This window comes from Schistocerca nitens, chromosome 2 (genome assembly GCF_023898315.1).
Source record: "Schistocerca nitens isolate TAMUIC-IGC-003100 chromosome 2, iqSchNite1.1, whole genome shotgun sequence".
NCBI lineage: Eukaryota > Metazoa > Arthropoda > Insecta > Orthoptera > Acrididae > Schistocerca > Schistocerca nitens.
This window is the reverse complement of record NC_064615.1, coordinates 1,018,963,975-1,018,981,250: the sequence shown is the minus strand read 5'-3', so window position 1 is coordinate 1,018,981,250 and position 17,276 is coordinate 1,018,963,975. Positions and strand designations below refer to the sequence as shown.

Here is a 17,276-nt window from a genome sequence, read left to right as displayed (position 1 = left end):
AAATGTAACAAGAATTTGGCGTTAGTCCCAGGACGATGACATACAAATCGTTGGCCAATGGTTTTGAAAGCTGTGTATCACTCTTAAGAAGCGTCGTGTTTTCTTCGACTGCTCATGTAATATGAGGGTTGTCCAGAACGTGAGATCTGATCGGTCGCAAAATGGAAACCACAGTGAAAACCAGAAACATTTTATTTGCAAAAGTTAGGTACAACTTCCACCTACGTCTCTACATAGTCGCTGCTCCAACATCGAGTTTTGTCGTAGTGTTGTATCAGCTTTCCAATATCATCGTCCTAGAAAGCAGCCGCCTGCGCTTTCGGCCAGTTATCTGCACTGGTCTGCAATCGTTGTCTGAGGAAAAAATTTGTCTTCATAGCCAGCGGTTCTTGTGAACGCCGATGAGACTCAGGGGGAGCCAATTACAGACTGTATTTGGGGTGATCAAACACTTCTCATCGGAAACGCTGCAGGAGAGTCCCGATTGCCCCTGCAGTGTGCGGCCGAGAATTGGCATGAAGAAGGAACTGCTCGACAGTTGTGTTATGTGGGCTGCATCACACAGGCGAAATCTCTAACCAGGCCCTCATACTTGGCGGGAGACGCTGTTCCCTACGCATCCTTACATGCTCACTGGACGGGCATACTAGAGATACTGCCCAACACATCTGTGCAAAGCTTTACAAGCTTTTCCCAGTGGTTTCCATTTCGCGACCCATCGGAACTTTCTTTCTGAACAACCCTCTTAGAAACACGATTGTAACGCAGCAAAGTACTCGCACATCTGCTTACTGTGACTTACAGATCTGGTATCATAAGAGCTTTTTTATTGAGAAAGGCCTTGTTCTCTTTCGCTGGCCTGTCGTTCCCAGATTTTGTGTTAATTAGGTCGTTACTCTCTCCCTTCTTGGCTCCGTTCATCCTTAAAGCTTATTCCGTGTGAAGAGTGCTTTCCATTATTTTCAACTGGTTTTGTAAGTCGTCCTTACATGCGGCCAGAATGACTTTATCCTCTGCGAATATTATCATTAGCGTCTGCTTCGCACCAGTAGTTATTCCTCTTCCGAAATTTTGTTCCAATTCCTTTATTACCCTCTTAAGTTGCAAACAACAGTGATGATTTGCTGCAACAACACCTTACAGTCTTGTGACATCCATCTGTAGCTTGTTCTTTAGTTCAGTTTACCAAAGGCGAGAAACCATCAGCAGAATCCCAAATACACAACTCCTGTGGGTGAACGAATCTTGGGATCGTTGATTGTTTTCGGGTGCAGGTCTATGGAAGCGATATACAAGATGATTGAAAAAAATAGTTTACGACGTGACATAGCACACGAGGCATACAACAAGGATCAGTAATCACACACGGACCAGGGGTCGCAAAGGCCAGCCACGGTACTAAATGAAGTTGCAATTATTTAGTCAGTCACTACAAATGGACGATCACTACACGAGATGCTCGAAGTTTTATCCAGTCGCATCGAGACACGGCTGACATCGACGCTGCATTGTACAGCTCACCCTCTCAAACATAACCGGTGTATCTCTTGGACATCCTGCTGCTCCAACAGTTGTGTCCACAAGGTCCTCCGGAGAAGTAACAGATGTTTTCTTCACCAGGCCCTTCAGGGGACAGATCGGGTGATCGTGGTGGTCGTGCAACTGGCCCATCGTGGCCAATCCAGCGGCCGGGAAAGTTGTCTGCACATGTGCCCTCACTTGTGTGCTGAATCGCGTGGGGGCTCCGTCGTCCTGAAATCGAATGCGGCGACGAATATGCATGGGAACATCATTCAGCCCGACCGGCGGAACCTCTCGCAGGAATACGACGTAAGTGCGACAATCAAGTTGGTCCGGGAGTATGCATGGCCCAATTAAACAGTCTCCGACGATTCCAGCCCACGGGTTAACGTGTAAAACTGCGTTGTGAGGCATGCGTACTTCTACCATGTAGGGTCTGAACTTTCATCAAACCCAGTAGCCTCATCGGTGAAAAGGACACTCGTGAAGCTTCGGTCTGCAGAGAATTCCTGCATAAACCCCCACGCAAATCACTTGCGCTTGTTGTAATATCCCGGTTGCTATGCTTCTCGCATTGGAAACGAAACAGATGCAGTTCTTCGTCGTGTACAGTCCGCGCCAGGTATCTGAGAGCTTCGTGACCGTTACTCAGAAACAGCCGGATAGCCACTGCACAGAAGTGTGCAGCTCTGCCCAGACACATTCCGCTGTCCTCCGCGTGCCACGTGTGTCCATTGTGAGTACAGTACAAGTTCCACCTTTGTGTTCTCTTTCGGTATTTGTATTACTAGTACACATTGACTTAATACTGAATATTACGTCTATTAGTACTTCAAAACTAAAAGGCAGAAAACTGAATAGTCAGTCAAGAGAGATTATACATAACGCTTTAAAGTTTATGGAGGCTGAGTTCTCTCAGGGGATGAATATTCCTGTGGAGGAAGCTCAGATGAGAGTTGAAGGGGCCACTGGCATTTCGCATAGCACTATCCAGAAAATTAAAAGGGAAGGCAAGCTATCGGAATATTGCGGGGAAGAAAACGTAAACGCAAAATAATTATAGATATTGACAGTTTTGATGAGGCCGTTGTTAGGAGAATTGTTTACAACTTTTATCTGGCTGAAAAACGTGTGCCTACAGTGGAACTAATTAAACAGAAGTTGAAAGAAGCAGTAGACTTTCAAGGCCGCAACACTAGCGTAAGGCGGCTACTAAAGAAATTCGGTTTCCGCTGGTAGATAATCAAAATCAAGTAAGCTGATACTGTTAGACAGAAGCGATATTAGAGAAAAAATAATATCATATTTGAAGCAAATGAAAAAAATGTATGGAAGAGAACAGAGACATTGTTTACGTTGATGAAACTTTTATTTTATCGTCACATGTAACTGGGAAATCATGGAGTGGTAATACCGCTCACGGTCTCCTCAAACTAGTATCAAAGGGACAACGTCTAATAATAACTCATACAGGCGGCGAAAATGGCTTTATTCTTAATGCGCTTGTTATGTGGAAGGCAAATCAAGCAACGGCAGATTACCACAACCAAATGAACCAACAAAATTATGAGAAGTGGTTGACAAGAAGGCTGATTCTCAATTTATAATGTAACTCTGTAATAGTTCTCGACAACGCGCATATCACAATGCTAAAATAAACAAAGCTGCAACATCTCACTGAAGACGATATCAGAAAGTGGCTAACAAAGGAACGTATCCCATTCTCGGTTGACTTGTTGAAGCCCGTTCTCTATTAGCTCGTTCGAAGAACCAAGGCAACGACCGTCGAGTATTCCGGCGATAAAATCCTTGAAACTGCTGGTCACGTCGCTTTACGCCTTCCTCCTTACCATCCAGAATTAAATCCAATAGAAAACCAGCAGTTGTCCTCGATGGTGAGTGTTCATTGGAGGTGAGGGTATCATCTGGAGTGCCCCAGGGAAGTGTGGTAGGTCCATTGTTGTTTTCTATCTACATAAATGATCTTTTGGATAGAGTGGATAGCAATGTGCGGCTGTTTGCTGATGATGCTGTGGTGTACGGAAAGGTGTCGTCGTTGAGTGACTGTAGGAGGATACAAAATGATTTGGACTGCATTTATGATTGGTGTAAAGAATGGCAGCTAAGTCTAAATATAGATAAGTGTAAATTAATGCAGATGAATAGGAAAAAGAATCCTGTAATATCTGAATACTCCATTAGTCGTGGAGCGCTTGATACAGTCACGTCGATTAAATATTTGGGCGTAACATTGCAGAGCGATATGAAGTGGGACAAGTATGTAATGGCAGTTGTGGGGGAAGGCGGATAGTCGTCTTCGGTTCATTGGTAGAATTTTGGGAAGATGTGGTTCATCTGTAAAGGAGACCGCTTATAAAACACTAATACGACCTATTCTTGAGTACTGCTCGAGCGTTTGAGATCCCTATCAGGTGGGATTGAGGGAGGACATAGAAGGAATTCAGAGGCGGGCTGTTTAGATTTGTTACTGGTAGGTTTGATCATCACGCGAGTGTTACGGAAATGTTTCAGGAACTCGGGTGGGAGTCTCTAGAGCAAAGGAGGCGTTCTTTTCGTGAATCGCTACTGAGGAAATATAGAGAACCAGCATTTGAGGCTGACTGCAGCACAATTTTACTGCCACAAACTTATATTTCGCGGAAAGGCCACAAAGATAAGATAAGAGAGATTAAGGCTGATACAGAGGCATATAGGCAGTCATTTTTCCCTCATTCTGTTTGGGAGTGGAACAGGGAGAGAAGATGCTAGTTGTGGTACGAGGTACCCTCCGCCACGCACCGTATGGTGGATTGCGGAGTATGTATGTAGATGTAGATGAAAATAAAGGTTGGGTAGCTTCTACGAACGTTCTCTGCAATGTAACATCTGTGAAAAATTTTTGTGAGGAGAAATTTAAATCCATGAGTAAAGAAGACTGATTCCGTTGTGCGAACACGTCAAAAAAATTGAGCAGGAATACTTGCAAAAAGAAATATTTATCGACAATGAAATAGATAAAATAATCATAGATTTTGGAGGTGCAGACAGTGATAGCGGAACTGGTTACTGTGATTCTAGCTCTCAAGATGACGGAGAACTGGAAGGAGTAGATGTGCTACCTGTTGATGACTGAAGGTTAAGTGCTCGCATTCTAAGCTGATCAGATTTCAAAGGGGGAAAAAAAACAGGACACTTTTGTTTATAGTTTATACTTAACTTCATTAGTGCAGTTACGTCTTACTCTTATTTTTCTTTCCAGGTACGGTGATATTTTGAAGCTGAAAATAGGCCCATAATGACGCTACACTTGAAGAACCCAAAACAAGAGTGCATCTTCAATTTGTGAATTGGGGTGGGAAATATAAATATTACTAATCTGTAGTAAGACACGAAGTTAATATTTTATCGTAAGATTTACCTTATTAGTATTTATCAGGAGAATCAATGGATTGATTTTATCAGTTCCTCGTTAGAAAGAAGGTAGTTTATTATTAATACGGCAAATATTGTGAAATACATTTCTCTAACGTCCTACTACTAGGGAATTTAATTCTCATAATTTTTAACTAAGTAAGAAATGTTGCTGCACGCATTTTGTTTCTCGATTAAAACAGGGACAATTACGTATCCAGAGTGATTATCTCGAGGCACCGGGACTTTCATGTGAAAGCCGAGACGTCTGGTCAGCCTAGCGCAGTCAATGTTGTCAGCTCGGCGGGCATACACTTGCTCCGAGCTCCCCAGCAGTCCCCGCTGTGACGTCACCCATGCTTTCAGATATCTGGCGCGGAGTGTGCAACGCGCCATACAGAGGGCTGGGGGGATATCTGTGGCGCGGTATACGCCTCGTATACTTGTTGACTGCGTACGCTAAACCCTTTCCAAAACGCTTTCTTCAGCCACAACTGTCCTTGTCGTTCATTGGTCGCTAGCGTCCGGCTTGTACACGTGGAACGAGCCGATTTCGCACAGTCGGCGGTGCTGCGTGGCTGATAATGTGTTTCACGGCAGCTTTCTAAAGGGGTTCTTCGCATGATACAGTCACACGACTTCTCGTACATTGTACTGACAAGGGAACATCCCCATCGCACCCCCCTCAGATTTAGTTATAAGTTGGCACAGTGGATAGGCCTTGAAAAACTGAACACAGATCAATCGAGAAAACAGGAAGAAGAAGTGTGGAACTATGAAAAAATAAGCAAAATATACAAACTGGGTTGTCCATGCCTAAGATATGCAACAGTAAGGGCAATGTGAGGCGAGGAGCGCCGTGGTCCCGTGGTTAGCGTGAACAGCTGCGGAACGAGAGGTCCTTGGTTCAAATCTGCCCTCGCCTGAAAATTTTGCTTTCTTTATTTTCGCAAACTTATGATCTGTCCGTTCGTTCATTGACGTCTCTGTTCACTGTAATAAGTTTAGTGTCTGTGTTTTGCGACCGCACCGCCAAACCGTGTGATTAGTTGACGAAAGGACGTGCCTCTCCAATGGGAACCGAAAGCATTTGATCGCAAGGTCATAGGTCAACCGATTCCTCCACAGGAAAACACGTCTGATATTTTGTATACGACACTGGTAACAGCATGTGCGTCACATGATAGGAATATGTTGTCGACCCACCTAACTAGTACACTTGGCGAATGGGTGAAAAGATTCTTCTACCTTGCCCGATTTAGGTTTTATTGTGGATGTAATAATCACTCCAAAAAAAGTGATGAAAACATAAGAGTTTTTCACATAAACTGAAAATAAAAAGTTAAAATTTTCGGTCGAGGGAAGATTTGAACTGAAGACCTCTCGTTCTGCAGCTGTTCACACTAACCACGGGACCACGGCGCTCCTCGTCTCATACTGCCCTTAATATTGCCTATATTACACATGCACGACCCAGTTTGTATATTTTGCTTATTTTTTCATAGTTCCACACAACTTCTTCCTGTTTTCTCGATCGATCTGTGTTCAGTTTTTCAAGGCCTATCCACTGTGCCAACTTATAACTAAATCTGAGGGGGGTGCGATGGGGATGTTCCCTTGTGAGTAAGCACCGATTTGTAGGCAGGGGTTTAGTGTGGCATTCGTGTCTTTCCGACGTCCTACGCAGAACCGTGAACTGTAACAGCGTTATTGCCGAATGGGTAAAAACAGGACCATCGTGCTGTTATTCTTTTCTTGGATGCAGAAGGACATACGTTGGAGAAAGGAGAACGTATAAGGAACAACATGTTTGTCGGAATCACCATTGTGGAACGGTGGCCCAAGCTCCATGCTGGTAGCGATTCCACACAAAACGCCGGTCGATCTAGGAGGGCAGCAGAAGTTCCACGAACTCAAGTGGGAGACACTCGAGTACCCGCCCTGCAGTCCCGATCTCTCCCCATGCGATTATCACGCCTTCGGTCACCTGAAAAAGACCTTGCAGGTTCGACGATTCTTGCTGGACAGAGATGTGCAATCAGCTACAGACGTCTTCTTGCAACAGGACGCGATGTTTTGCCATACGGATATCTCCAACCTGGTGCGTCGGTGGGACGATTGCCTCAACGCCACGGTGATTGCCTTTTCGGCTTATCGGTTATGGAGTGTATGACCCTCGAACAGAAAGTTTTTGGTCGCCCCTAAGGAGGTTTAGTTGATGGAAGATAACTCCCACAAAACTTACCAAGGCCTTTTGAGTAAGAGGTGGGTCTGACTTCCAGTATCTCTTACTAAAGCTAAAGACAATTTCCAAAAATGAAAACCAAATACGAAATCTTGAACCACAGGTAGAAAGCGGTTACAGTAAATACAAAAACCATCATGAAGGAATCATCCAAATAAGACAGAAAACTGTTGCTGCGATTTACATCTACAACAAACAAATGGTTACTACTTCAGAAAAATTTGAACGATTTATTCAAGAGAAAAGTCTTCACAAACCGACCAAGTCAATAATGCGTTGGTCCACTACAGGCCCTTTGCAAGCCGTTTTCAGCTTGGCGTTGACTGGTGGAATTGCTGGATGTCCTCCTGACGGATAATGTGCCAAATTATGTCCAGCTGGCGCTTTAGATCGTTAAAATCGTGAGCTGATGTTACAAGCGTTCTCAACTGGGGAGAGATCCAGCAATCATGCTGGCCAAAGTACGTTTTGGCAAGCACGAAGGCAAGCAGTGCAAACTCTTGGCCTCTGTGGGCTTGCGTTATCTTGCCATAATGTAACCCCATGATGGGCAACGAAAAATGGCCCCGAAAACCATCGACGTACCACTGTGCTCTAAGGATACCGTGGATGGCAACCAAAGAGGTCCTGCTACGAAAGGAAACGGTACCCCAGACCGTCACTCCTATCTATCGGGCCGTATGGTGGGCAGCAATCCGGTTGGCATCCCGCAATTGACTAGGGCGTCTTCAGGCAAGTCGCCGCTAGTGCTCGAGGCTCATTTCGAAGCGTGACTCATCACCGAAGACAGTGGTACTCCAGTCAGTGAGATTCCAGGCCGAGGACGTGTCTGGAGACGCCCGGTCAGCGGTGGGATTCCATTCTGATTGTCGCTGGCCCTACGGCTCGACAACCAGGAATGATGATCTGGGGTGCCATTTCGTCTCAGAGCAGGACCGCTTTGTTTGTCATCCGCAGCACCCTTAGAATACAGTGGTACGTCGACGATATTCTATGACTCGTTTTGTCGCCCTTCATGGCAAATTATCCTCGTCTTAATTTCAGAAAGATAATGCGTGCCTGCACTTGGCTAGCGTTTTGTTGTTTGTCTTCGGCTAGCCGAAAACTTTGGAGCATTACAGGCAGGGTCCTCCAACTACCCGTGATTTTGACGGTCTGACGTCCCAGTTGGACAGAATTTAGTACGATACCCCTCAGGAGGCCATCCAACAATTCTATCAATCAATGCCCAGCTGAATAACTGCTTGCATAAGGACCAAAGGTGGATCAACGAATTATTTATTTGCCATTTTTTGTCTTAGGTTTCATATCAGACTTCTTAACACGAGTTCTTTTTTTCTCCCTTTTCGTGTTCGTCTTCTGTTTTCAAAAGGTACATGGGGCTGCCAAGGAGATGTCTATCGCGTTGTCAGATAATCCTCCTGATAGTTCGGCAAGCAAAGGTAGCGGTCGTTTATACTGTATAACTCACGTAACAAATGACCGTGCCTGCTCGTTATCACCGACTTCATCCAAATTTTTGGCCTACACGGGGCTTGTCCATAAATCAAAGTCACAGAAGTGGGGGCTACAGGTGACGAAATATTTACAGAAAAACAGTATTGTCGGCATGGGTCTGGAGAGACTTGAGACATTTATGTTAGCCTGGTTTCCAGGTATTTGGTGGCGCAGAGAAAAGAATAAAGAACCGTAATCCGAGGGTGCTGGAGTAGAGTAAATGTGTGAAGACACTCTTTTGTATTTTTACTTTCAATTTTTAAGTTACCTACTATTTACATTGCAAATAAAGCGAATTAATATCTTCATAAAACAGTGACCAAGGAAAGTCGAAGGAAAGTTTGAGACTGCAGTGAATTTCCAAGAAGCGATTGTACTTACAGCGTCCACGAGGACTCTGAAAGTACGTTCCCAAGAAGGGATTGTAATTAAAGATTACAGTACTTCGTATTCTCTTAGTATGAGTTTAGAGCACCTCTCGGCAGATGCACCTCAACAATAGTTCCCCAGTGCAAAATGCCAAAAAAAATTACTGTTTCACCGGTTTTTGCGATAAAAATCGCACAACTTGTGTAAATCATCAACTGTAATATACTAAAGGTATCTAATTTTATATACGAAGTTCTCGTGTGCTCCTTGAAATCCGTTCCTGAATACTGAATTGCAATCGCAAATTCCCTTTGGCCATTTATTTTCATGCCTTTTATGAAAATATTAATAAATCCAATATATTTAGCAGTATTTCTGTTTATTTGCAGAATCAGTCAAGTAAAAATTGAAAATAAAAAAATAAAAAATCTTTCAGCACAGGGTTTCGACCCAAGACGCCCAGGTTATCGTTCCTTATTCTTAGCGGTACGCCAAATTTTCGTTGGAAGATACGTTGCCGTAAATGGTTCATGTGTCACCCCACCCGCGGCATAAATACTATATTTCCTGACCACTTGACCATTTGGAACTCACGCTTCTGGCACTTTCGTTTCTGACCACACTCTGTATATGCCATAAATTTGGACGAAATCGTTGATGACGAGCAGGCGTGGTCCCCTTATAAGTCAATCGCAAAGTTAACTTAAACAGCTATTACAAACCGCATGCAAAATGTGTGTAACACTAACACAGTGAAGGACGTGTTTCAGCTACCGCACTACGCAGCCGGTAACGACTCCTGTTAAAATAATTTCGTCTCATCGCACGACACTAGGTTTTATGGTTCTAGCGTTTCCTCTGCTAGGTGCAACCGCTCTTCTTAATAACAAGCAAATAGCCGATAAACTGTGCGCTCAGAAAGCAGCAGCATCAGAAATTCTGCGAGCTTTGGGTGCGATTTGGCTTATCGGAAATTGCGTGCCACTCAGATAGTGAAAGCTATGAGACACAATATGCGGAAAATTCGGTGTTCACATACAACCTTTTTTGTTGTTGCAATTTTGGAACATCACAATAACCTTTACGGACCATTTTCTCACAGGTGATGAGTTATAAATATCACATCTTACGTCAAAGAGGAAGCAGAAAGTTGCTGTGAAGGTTCATAGAAACTAAAGGGAGGGATGCCACCTATCTGAAGTTCCACCTCCAAGTGGACTGAAGACATTGGTGTCAGTAAAATTGATGGCACTTGAGCGCTCGCGAACTGTGATCCGGAATGTGAAAGGTTTATATAGCTCAAACAGTGATGAGAAATACTGTAATTTTATTAATATAGAACTACTTGCAAATACACTTCTTGGGTTTGCAGCCAGATTCTGTTGTGTAAATCCCACATTATTTCATCGATTGAGCTGCTCGACATCTTCACATGGAGATAGTTGCTGCTGTCACTGCAGCGAGACGCGGCTAATTGCTGCTGTCACTGCTGCAAGACGCGACTGCAGCTCGAGAACGGTATTTGCAACAGATCCGTCGGGACAGCCTGAAAATAAAGACGTACGTATTTCGAGACTACCTGTCTACTGGTGCACACGACGTTTTTTAACAATTATGACACGTAATCGGTACGCATCCGACAGCCACGAATAAAAACGGAATTCTTATACCTCTGGTGCTATTGGCCACAGAAAGGCAGTGTCAAGTGCTGGGCACATCCCATGGACCACTTGTGTGCCCAACAGAACGATCGTCTTACTGTAACTATTCTGCAGTACAGGGTCAAACACACTTCCTCCAGCTTATGCAAATGCAGCAAGTAGTTTGTTTCTTTTTGCATTATATGAGGTCTTTGGTTTACCTTAAGGGACTTACGAAGGCACTATTTAGTTCGTCAGTGGTTTCTGACAAAATTCGAAAAATTTGGTTGTTGTGTAGCAAAACCGAGCCGCGGATTCCAAGGCGGCTAAGCACAGCAGATAGCTCAAATTTGTACAGTATTTTCTCACCGAAGATTAGGATTTCGAACCATCTTGAAATTTTTCCTGGTGCCTTTATCCATTTTTGAGAGACAGGTGTTTAAAGTTAACCTAGCTGTACACTTAAATTACGCACGAAAAATTCTATACGAGGCAAAATCTAAATAATAAATAAAAAATAATAAATAAACACAGAACACTGCTCAAATCTTACTGGTATATCTCCGGGCACGTATCTAGAAATGACATCTTGCCTTTTTCAAAAACATTTATCCGTTATCGAGAAACACTCCAAAAACAATGTTTTTCAGTACCAAACCCGAAACGCTGATTCCAAAACGGCTATGCATAGTAAGTGGATGTAATTATTGAGTTATATTCCTGATATCAAAATGTCGAATAGCCGAGATACACAGTTTCAAAAGTATACTACGTGTACACGTAAAGTAAGGACGTAATACCAGGTGAGAGTCGAAAGTAGAGTTTATAAAGTGACATAGCATGGAGAAATATGCTGCAAAGTGTGTCATTCAGTCAATTGTTACAAGCAGCCACATATTATTAAAAAATACAATCCCTTCAAAGGATCATTCAGAGAAAGTAAAGTTCAAGATTATAATAGAGATGTTCGCAATCTAACGGGTCCAAAGGGACTGTTCACCAAGTTGAACGGAATGAGCGAGGAACGAATTCTAAGGGACGGTTTTTCATAGTTCACTTCGGTCGCGGCTTTCTACTTGTAGTTCCTGGGAACGGGAAACGATCGGTCTCGTTCCCGCAGTGGCACGTCGGCTGCTCTCGTTCCAGCCTCGGTCGCGTTCCCGTCTGTCTCGGTCTCGTTTTCGCTCGGCCGGACTCGTCCTTCTTCGCGTGGCCACTCGTCGCAGTTCCACTGCCGACTGCTCATAGTTAGTTCAGTATCGATTTGTTATTCATTTCGTTCGCAGCGCACACCCATTCTAGATCTGTTTCAAACCTTTTTTGAAGTCTGGACCTCTGGTTCTTTTCATATTCTATTCAGCGTCCACGACCGATAGTTAAAATGTATTTTATAATTACGTAAATTACATAAACATTACGTGGTATGGAATACATACATCTTTTCAGGTAACAAAAGGGCACATCACTATTTAGATAAACAGCATAAGCCATACTTACAAAAAGGCAACTTTTTTTGTTATTACACATGCAAAGGATGTCGGCACGGCACACAAAAGTGGCCATTTTCCTTGTTTTTTTTTTTTTTTTATCCATGGTAAAACAGCATGTTCATTGTCGTGGAAGGCAGACCGACTTGCAACCGAATGAAGCCCGCGCTTCATAATCGAGTGTCTGGTGTCACATTTTGTAAAGAGAATTTGATAACTCCTACAATATTATATCAGAGTTACGGGGTGCGCATGAAAAATCGGCCCCGAGTACTAGAATGCTCATTGTCGCCCACCAATCGTCATCTATTGTTTCGAAGTTGTTGTTTGCATTAAGTAATTTGTTATCTCTTCACTGCCTAATTATTACGAGGGCTATCCACAAAGTACATTACGTTTTGCAATTAAAAATAAATAAAGTATTGGCATTTTTTTAATTATATACAGATGAAAGTCACACTTAAATACTACTTTTCTACATAGTTGCCATTTAAATTAAGGCTCTTATCGTAGCGATGGACGAGCTTGGAAATTCCTTCGTCGTAAAATTCGGCCGCCTGCGCCTTCAACCACGTGGTTAGCTCTTCTTGAAGCTGTGCGTCGTCAGCAAAACGCTGCACAGCCAACCACTTCTTCATTGCTGGGAATAAGTGGAAGTCGCTCGGTGCCAGGTCGGGACTGTACGGCGGATGAGGAAACAACTCCCACTCAAAAGATTCGAGAACTTCACGAGTGGCATTTGCCGTGTGGGCCCGGGCGTTGTTGTGAATCAGCAAGATCTTTGAGCACAACTTTCCCCTGCGCTTGTTTTGTATTGCTCTTCTGAGGTTGTGCAGAGTTTTGCAATACCTTTGAGAGTTTATTGTAGTGCCTCTTTCCAGGAAATCCACAAAAATTACATCTTTTCTGTCCCAAAAGACAGTCGCCATCACCTTCCTTGCCGACATTGTCTGCATGCATTTCTTGGGTTTTTGGGGGGAATTTGTGTGCCCCCACTGCATTGACTGCAATTTTGCCTCGCAGTTCACATGCTTAATCCATGTTTGGTCACCAGAAACTATGCGATCGAGTAATGAGTCGCCATCTTTCTCGTAAGCGTCCAAAAACGTTAACGCTGCAGCCATTCGCTGATTTTTGTGAATCTCTGTCAAGATTTTTGGGATCCATCTTGAGTCCCGTTATTGTGAAATTACGGTTTTCACGGACCGCGGCATCGACTTTTTCGACAAGTTCGGCAGTCACTATGCTGGGTCTTCCACTTCGCTCTTCGTCGTGAACGTTAGTTCGGCCATTTTTAAATTTTATGACCCATTGACGCACTCCACCTTCAGTGATTATGTTGTCCCCATACACTTCACAAAGCTGCCGATAGATTTCTATCGTTGTACAATTTTTTGCAGTCAGAAACCTTATTACAGCAGGCACTTCACACTTCGCGGCATTTTCAATTAACGCTGACATTTCAAACTGTCACAGTAACTCAACGGAGTACAGCACGAACCTCTCACTAGCACGGCAGGATGCCGACTGAGCGACGGAATGCCATGACACCAAGATGGCCGCGCTAGCACCGCCCCTAATGGACACAAACGAAAACGTAATGTACTTTGTGGATAGCCCTCGTAGTGGCCAAAACAAATCGTGCGTAATTGACGAGCAGTCTGTACTAGGGGCCGGTTTCTCATGCGGCACCTTATATTATTTCACAGCGCGGCCGTGGTGGCCGAGCGGTTCTAGGCGCTTCAGTCCGGAACCGCGCGACTGCTACGGTCGCAGGTTAGAATCCTGCCTCGGGCATGGATGTGTGTGATGTCTCAAGGTTAGTTAGGTTTAAGTAGTTCTAAGTTCTAGGGGACTGATGACCTCAGATGTTAAGTCCCACAGTGCTCAGAGCCATTTGAACCATTATTTCACTGCAACCAGCCATGTAACGCTACGGTTGGCTTAACGAGAGGTTTTGCAAGATCACGAAAATTACTTCTACAAGTGTGGGAGAATCCTGTAATGAATAAAAACTCTGTACTCCAGGGGGTAAGCAAATGCCCGTTCTTGGCGCCTTCCGTTTTCAGTCACATATGCTACTAATTTTTCGTAAGAACCATATACCATGCACAAATGAAGGGCGATCGAGTAAAAATAAACAGTTCCCAAAAAAGACTGATCACCAGTGAACTAGTTCCCCAAGTATGAACGAGTTTGCCCATCTCTATATAACAATAATAATTATTTCATGTGATTCAATGGATGGTGCAAGTCTTTCAAATGGAAGCCGCTGACTTTTCACGTAGTGAGAGATTAAAATTGCCGTGGTCCGAACCGGAATTCCATCCCACAACCTCCTGGGTCCTAGGCACGCGCTTTACTACAATGGCACCATGCCTTACAGTATAAGATTTGCTGGTATGATATTTCTGCACAATAAAACTCGACAGCAACGTTCGATGGACATGGTAACCTGCGTCATTTCAATATACCCTAACTGTTTTGGTTTTCATTCAATTTATTAAGGAACTAAACGTATGGTTTTTCTTAAATATGGATTATTCTGCCTCATCTGTTTCTATTCTCACGGTCTATAGGTAGTTAGGGACGCCCATTATTAGCTGATGGATGGGAGCGGGTGGTAAAATGTGTGTTCATACACCGACAGGTATACAGAGATTAGAATATGCTACTGTCTGACAGCCAAACTAATGTTTCATTAATATTATATTTTTCAATAAACGGTGAAATTTGGGAAAACTCGAAACGATCTAGACTTGCTTTGCCATGATATTATAGGTAAAATTTTGTTACGCCAGTGAATAATGATACAACTCAGTACAATTGAGTGTGACCAGAAATGTAGAAGTATTAACTACCTGAAGATGATTAAATGTGACCAATGTTGAAGAAGCATTAACTAGCGCAAAAGTCGAGCTGAGGTCAGTATAAGTACGTACGTTGTTTATTGTCTAGCACAGGCAGTTGTGTAAGTTTCGTATACACTGGACGACGATAATATATCAGTGAGATTCGTATTGTTTTGCAGCGTGATAAATGTCTTGAAAGTAAATTTATTAGATGCTCGCCGCGCGGGATTAGCCGAGCGGTCTTGGGCGCTGCAGTCATGGACTGTGCAGCTGGTCCCGGCGGAGATTCGAGTCCTCCCTCGGGCATGGGTGTGTCTATTTGTCCTTAGGATAATTTAGATTAAGTAGTGTGTAAGCTTAGGGACTGATGACCTTAGCAGCTATGGCCCATACGATTTCGCACACATTTTGTTAGAGGCGTCAAGGACTTTTTGAATGAAGATCTGTACATATCAATATCCACCAAGTGATCTGCCAGTCTTTCTCAGTGTGATCTGTTTATGATACACTTCCGGAAATTTCGCCGAGATATTCTTTCCATTTCACGCCAAACATTTCGACAGCCGACAGCATCGCCTTCTTCACAAGGTGTGAGTAGTGTTCTTATGTGTACTCAGTGCATGGACCCCAACTAGACTACACTACTATGAGCTTTGCGCTGCTATTTACACTACGCGGTTTGATAGTATTTTGTTTTTAGAACTTGCACTGACATTCTGTGAAATGCAGATTTTCTCAGCGTTTCCCAGCTGCTGGACTTGGCGACCGGCGAGATTTTAATACATTACTGCCTTACTCCGAGCCTTGTTGGAATTTAAACCTCGATTGCTGCTTATTAGGTTTTTTGACGTACTTACGGCAGCACTAAGGAGTAGGTGGTAATGAGAGCGTCGGCGATGGAAAGAGAACACGAGAACCTTTCTTCCTTTGGATGGACATTAAGGCCATCAGATGTCGATTTAACGAGCGCCAATGATGTTATCTGCGGTCTCATCATGCCGAATTCTTAGACCAGAATTCCTGACCTTCGAAAAGAATAATCCAGAGCTGACATCACCTAAGCTGTGCATAGACATGCGAGAAACATTCTCACGAGCAGTTGATGAGAAGTTAGCTGTCCAGGGGATGAGCTATACAATATAAAATTTATGCGGTAGACAGCTGGGCTAAGCAAAAAAGAGCACGCAAAGGATTCGAACCGTCTACTTGCGAGTTGTGAGCCGCTGCACGGTCGTGTGTTAGTGACAGCAGGTTCGGACAACCGCACAGATCTTATCTGGAGTGAAATTTACAAACGGTAAATTGGTTTATTTATTTAGCGTGCGGCTTACAGAAGTATATTCTACCAGTACAAACATTGAAGCTGATACAAGATGAGATAAATGATACGAATCAGTACAAGCAGATATATCTATGTATAGGTAACAATGGAAGCTGGAGAACTGACAGTAGTAAGAAGATGAGAGAAACATTTTCAATCATAGTTGAATATCCAAAAACTCCAGGCAGTTAACTGCTGCAGGGTTTAGGTCTATAAAGTCTTCCCAGGTGCCTATGAATATTCTTTTCGTGAAGTCGTGGAAAAATTTGCTTCAGTGTTTGTTCTGATGTTGTGCAGACGCACTGGCCATCATCGGTAATTCCCTATTTGTGTAGCGTTGCTTTGGTCACTGCGCGGCCAGTTCTAATAAGACTGAGGGAACTCCACATTTTTCTTTGTTGGTTCGCTCCAGGGGCTTGGATGGTCTAACTTCTTATGACTGTGAAAGGACGTCCACTGATTTCTCCACCCATCTCTTAGATTACAGCTTTCTGGGACGAGATGGCCAGTCTTTACACAGATTGGTTTCTCTAGATTTTAATCGGGTGCGTCGCAAGTTGTTCACTGTTTCACTAATTGCAAGTCTGTTGATCCGCCGGCCGGTGAGGCCGACCGGTTCTAGGCGCTTCAGTCTCGAACCGGGCGACCGCTACGGTCGCAAGTTAGAATCCTACCTCGGGCATGGATGTGTCTTGTGTCGTTAGGTTTAAGTAGTTCTAAGTCCTAGGGGAGTGATGACCTCAGATGGTAAGTCCCATGGATACCTGCTTTTTTTTTTTTCTCTCTAAACAGCCTACACACATAGCAGGCGAACCAAACGTGATCATGGCCGTAAGAATGACAATTACAGGGTATTCGGAAATTCCCGTTAGAAACTTCTAGAACGTGTAGAGGGAAGTGAGTACATAATATGTTGAACTGGAATTCTTGTCC

The 17,276-nt window shown here is 43.7% G+C and overlaps 1 protein-coding gene across 1 annotated transcript in view; it reads right to left on the bottom strand.

Annotated features, from left to right (window-relative positions):
* LOC126237363 (neutral ceramidase-like) overlaps positions 1-17,276 on the bottom strand; it is a 327,593-nt gene that overhangs the window by 156,190 nt on the left and 154,127 nt on the right. The gene's annotated exons all lie outside the window — the stretch shown is intronic.